We start from the raw sequence: 6,000 nt of genomic DNA on the forward strand, positions 1-6,000 counted from the left end.
AAGGTCTGGTTACCTTGATACGACTGTAGTTTGTCCCCCATTATATGTGAGTACAAACAGGTAAAAATATTTATACATCTCTCCAATCTGTAGAAAACCGTTTTGGGGTCTTGGGAACAGTCTCGTTTCAGATGGAGAGAATGTGAGAGAAATGCCCTCAGTGTGCTGGCTGAAGGCTGCAGTGTCTGCCAGCACTGTGCCTCCTCTCATACAGGGGACGCTCTGCTGAATGAGCCCTTGTGTGTCCAGATTCAAGCAGGTCTTGTTTGCTCGGGTGGAACAAAGCTCTCACAGACAGTGGGATCGGCAGTGCAGCCACCAAGTGTGTTAGACCAGTGTTCCCTCCACCACACTGCCGGATAGTTTATCGTAAGGGCACTTCTCACCTTCCTGTGCAGAGGCTGGTGTTCACGCCGCCGTCTTGCACAGAGCTCCCACTGACTTCAAAGGAAATGACGTAGAACAGAATCCACGGTGTAAGGAGCAACAAGCAGCATCTGATCAGAATCAGGCCATATTTTTTTCATTCTCTCTGTATAAATGGCTAAATTTATAGACAGAATATCTAAAGGCCACCTTTCACTTCAGCAGTCTATGAATTGTCAGATGTACACACACATTGGGGAGCTCGACACTGAACTGCTTGTTATAGGAAGGAAGGCGGGGGGGGGGGGGGGGGGGGGGTTGTGTTGTAGAGAAATCCATCCCAATCCCACGTTTTTCTTGGTCTACAAGATCCCCGAGAGACCACAGTGACTGGGGCTAGCTTAGTGGTTCATTTTACTTAAAACTGGCCTTGAAGCAAACTCCAGGGAAAAAGAGGAGAAGGAGGAGAAAAAGAGGAGGAAGGGGAGGGAGGAGGAGGGAGAGGAAGAGAAGAAAGGAAATACAAGTGTAGTTTATTGCTTGTCTGCGTAGGGGAGGTCTCTTTCTAAGCTTAAAAGCAAGGGGAACAGTCACTAGAGTAAAGATTAGTAAATTTAACTACAAAAAAATGAAAACTTCTACGTGTCAAAAATCAAAATAAGATAGATTTAAATGGCAAATGAAAAGCCCGGGAAAATATTAATGACAACTTTGACAGGTAAAAGATTAATATTCTTAGTATTAGAATTTTCTACAGATCGGCTAAAATATAACAAAATAAATTCCAGATAAAGAAAGAAATATGTAACAAAATTTCTAAAACTGTAGAATTTCTGAAAATCTTTAACAAAAATAAAGTATAGGTGAATATCTGATCTCTGGAGAGGGAAGGGAATTTGAAGCTTAAAAATAACTAGGAAAAAAATCAACATATTTGGCCATATAAACCTTTTTAAATTCCATAAATTAAAAAAAATTTCAAAACATATTGGAAAGTAGTTGCAACAAACAGGCAATTATTCTCCTGAATTTTTAAAGAACTCAAGAAAGTTGATTTTTTTTTAAAAAAAAAAGCACTAAGATTCCCATAGAAAAAACAAAGCATTCTTACAATTCACAGGAACATAAATTAAAATGGCTAGTAAACATTTGAAAAATGTTCAATGTTACTAATAATCAATAAAAGCAATGAAATAGAAACAATTTTTTTCACTTCAGATTGGCAAATATGAAAAAATGAAACTATATATTGTAACCTTTTAAAATGGTAGCAATAAAGAGAAAATGTAATTTTTTAAAAGCATTTTTTCAAAATAGCAACAAAACAAATAAAATACCAAAGAATATACATAATAAGACATGTGCAGAACCTAAATAAAGAAAATGAACTTTCCTTCCTTCCTGGCCAGAAGAGCCTCGTGAGGGCCAGGGCCTGGGCAGGGAGGGTCTTATGGCCTGGTGGGAGACTTGCAGTGTCAGAAGATTGGCTACACACTGGGAGAACAAGCAAATTAGTAGAATATTGAGGACAATGACAGTCAAGTTTCTCACTGTGAGGGAAGACAGGTGTAAATATGGATGGAGGAAAGCTGGCAGGAGCTGGGGAAATGGATTGGAATGGAACGTGCCAGTGTGAACCCATGGTTTTCAATATAGGCAGGTAGATACAGAAATGAACATTGGTGTAAATGTGTGTATGTATACATGCATGAAAATACATATCTATGTGTGTATGTATATGCACACATATATTTCCTAGCTCTGTCCAATGAGAAGGACTGGGAGCAGGGACACCCTAGTGACTGACCCAGTGCCTAGATCTTGGTTTCTAAATACCATCTTCTCTTCTCCACATGGATTTTGTTCTTTGGGGAACTCCTCTGTTTCCTAAGGCTTCATGCTGATGACGCCTACATTTGTATGTCAAGACTAGACCTTTCCTCTAAACCCCAGATTAATATATTCAAACTGCTGGTCTGACAGTTCTACTTTGTCATCTCACAAACATTTCAAACTTAACAGAGTCAAAATAGCATGTTTATCCTCCCCAACATCCCTCCCCGTTGTCCCCTGTCCAATGGTGACACTATTCACTCAGTCAGAAGCTGGGGAATCATCCTAGTCTCCTCCCTCTCCCTTATCCTTCAGAGTCAATTCATGAGCAAGTCCAAATTGTTTTACCTCCAAAATAGATCTTGGATTCATTCACTGGTCCCCATCTCCACTCGTGACATGCTAGTTTAAGCCACTATTCTCTCTCTCCTGGATTACTGCAATAGCTTTCTAAGGGGTTCCTCCACTTCCACAGTAGCCTCCTTGCATTCCATTATCAACACAGCCAGAGTGAACTCTTAGAATGTAACTGGAGCATGCCATTCTCCTCCTTAAAACCCTTATTCTATGATTTTCCAGTCTGTTAGAACAAATCCAAGTGCCTGGCTATGACCAAAAAGACCCTGCATGACCTGGCCACCTGCCTAAGGCCTCCAACTTCACACCATACCCCTTACCCCACCAGTTACAACTCTGTAGTCAAGGTCCCTAGAACACACAGAGCTTTTTCCTGCCTCAGGACTTTTGCACTTGCTCTTCTTTCCACTTTCCACATGATTTGCTCCTTCTCATTCTTTAGTTCTTAGCTTAAATGTCAACTCTTCAAAGAAGAATTTCTCAGCCATCCCATCATCTAAATAGGACTCTCTGTTACACCTTATCAGAGCCAACCGTTTCTCTTCTTCCTAACACGAGCTGCTATTGTTCCCTTTACTTGCCCAGTTTATTGTCTGTCTCTCTCACTAGAGTGTAAGGTGTGGAGAGGAGTGAGCCTGTCTTTCCTGTCTTCTCGTGTATTCCCTCAGCCTAGCACAGTGCCTGCTAAGTACCATGTAGGTGACAAATTCTTACAGAATTCAAAGTATATTTGTAGAAATCCACTATATGTTAGGTGCTAGGGATTCAGAAAGAGAACACACAATCCCCTCAAATGGCTTATAATCTCGAAGGGAAGTAAACAAGAAATTGCCATTCTGCACGATGAGTGCTGTCATGGGGAAAGTGTCATATAGGACAAACGCCTAATCTGGGCTCAAGGAAGCTCACACAAGACTTATTGGAGGATGTGACATCGTAGTGACACCTGCAGGATAGATGAGTTAGTCCTCAAAGACGTAGTACGGTAGGGCAGAGGCAAAGAACAGCGTGTGCCTGGAAATGAGGCAGAGCGTGGCATATTGAGGGGTCTAAGAGCCTGAGGTAGGAAAGTAGAGATGAGGGTGAGGAGGAAGCATGGCAAGAGATGAAGCTACAGAAATAAGCTGATGTATGGTCAACCTTACGGAACAGTTTGTACTTTGTCTTGAGGGAATGGGATGCTCATTGGAAGGTTTTATGTGGGAGTAACACGATCAGTTCTGTTATACAAAGGTCATTTTGTCTGCAGTGAGTGTAAGGGATTGAAGACCAAGACAGGGTTAGGAGGCTATGGCAGCAATCTATGTGAAAGTTGGCAAGATGATAGTGACCTAAACTAGGGAAATAACAATGGGAATATAAAGAATGGGACAGATTTGAAGGCTTTTTAAAAGGTAGCAGTGGCCAAAATTAGCAATTCCTTAAATAATTTGATAAATGATGTGGGAACAAATGGTTAGCCATTTGGAGGAAAGGAGTTAGATCCTTACTTCAAACCTATGTCAAAATTAACTCTAGATCAATAAAGATTTAAATGTTTTTATAAAATGACATTATAAAACTATCAGAAGATTTCTGGTTAAGATGACACTTTGATATACTCCCTCTCTTCCAAATCTGTAGTCCACCCACTTATGATAGGAGGCTAAAAAACAAAGCTGATGGCAACCCTCTCCCTGGGGCTATGGCATTATAGACAGCAGTGACCCTGAGGAGGTAGACGGCCAGAGACACAGAAGCTGGGCACTGAACAGAGGTGACCACTGTCTCAGTGACTGGATCAGCAATGTCCCTGATATCCCAAAGCTATCACAGGAACTCTGAAGTGCCCCTACAGGACCTGATTTTGGATTGAGGGAACAGTCTGAGTGGCGGCAGCCACAAAACTGACACATAAGGAGGAGTGAGCATAGGTAGGAAGTACAGGAAGAACATAAGCAGACAAACAAAGAAATCTCTTACTCACAATGAGTCTGAAAACCTGAATTCTGAAACACATGAAAACAAAAGTAAGGCTAAGGGAGGTTGGCCCTGAGCTAACATCTGTGCCAATCTTTCCTCTATTGTTTTGTGTGTGGGACGCCACCACAGCATGGCTTGATGAGTGGTGTAGGTCTGAGCCCAGGATGCAAACCCACAAACCTGGGCCGCCAAAGTGGAGTGTGCCTAACTTAACCACTACGCCACTGGGCCAGCCCCTGAAATTAATTTTATGGAACAGTCTGACAATCATTTTATTTTATTTATTTATTTTTTTGTGAGGAAGATCAGCCCTGAGCTAACATCTATTGCCAATCCTCCTCCTTTTTTTCCATTTTTCTCCCCGAAGGCCCAGTAGATAGTTGTACGTCATAGTTGCACATCCTTCTAGTTGCTGTATGTGGGACGCAGCCTCAGCATGGCCGGGCAAGTGGTGCGTCGGTGCGCACCCGGGATCCGAACCTGGGCCACCAGCAGCGGAGCACGTGTACTTAACCACTAAGCCACAGGGCTGGCCCCCTGACAATCATTTTAAAATAAATATTTTAGGATGTTCAAAGATGTAAAGAAAGAAATAACTTCCATTAAAATGAATAAGAATTTATGAAAAAATAAGCATAAATAAAATAAAAAACATCTGGATATAAAAAAGAAGCAACTAGTGACCATTAGAATTTATAAATTTTTATAGCAATTAAAAACTTAATAGTTGGGATAAACTCTAGACTAGATACAGTTGAAGAGTGACTTTACTGAATTGGAAGACAGTGCTGAGAGATTCATCTAGAATACAGCACCGAGAGCCAAAGAGGTGAATATATATATATATGAAAGAGTAGTTAATTAGGAAACATGGAAAACAGATTGAGAGGCTCCAACCCACATTCAACAAGAGTTCCAGAAGTATGGAGGGAATGGTGGAGAAACAATATTTGAAGAAATAATGACCAAGTAATTATAGAATTGAAACACACACACTAAGTACTAAGCAGGATAAATTGGTGTAAGTCTGCAACTATATACATTATAATAAAATGAAAATCATCTGGGATAAAGAGCTAATTTCAAAAGCTATTAGAGAAATTAATACGATGGTGGTAACAGTATGAGAAACAGTGACTTCAACAAGTTGTGCTTTAGAAGATAGGTTATGTGGACGGGCCAGCTCCGTGGCTTGGCGGTTAAGTGCACGCGCTCTGATGCTGGCGGCCCGGGTTCGGATCCCGGGCACACCCCAGGGCACCACTTCTCCGTCCAACGCGAGGCCGGGTCCCACGTACAGCAACTAGAAGGATGTGAACCTATGACATACAACTATCTACTGGGGCTTTGGGGGGAAAAAATAAATAAATAAAATCTTTAAAAAAAAAAAAAGAAGATAGGTTACGTGGAAAAAATAAAATTTGTTTTCTATCTCATACCATACATAAAAATAACTTTAAGAGGAATTAGAAACTTAAATGT

The sequence above is a fragment of the Diceros bicornis genome, chromosome 17 (assembly GCF_020826845.1).
Source record: "Diceros bicornis minor isolate mBicDic1 chromosome 17, mDicBic1.mat.cur, whole genome shotgun sequence".
Taxonomy (NCBI): Eukaryota; Metazoa; Chordata; class Mammalia; order Perissodactyla; family Rhinocerotidae; genus Diceros; species Diceros bicornis.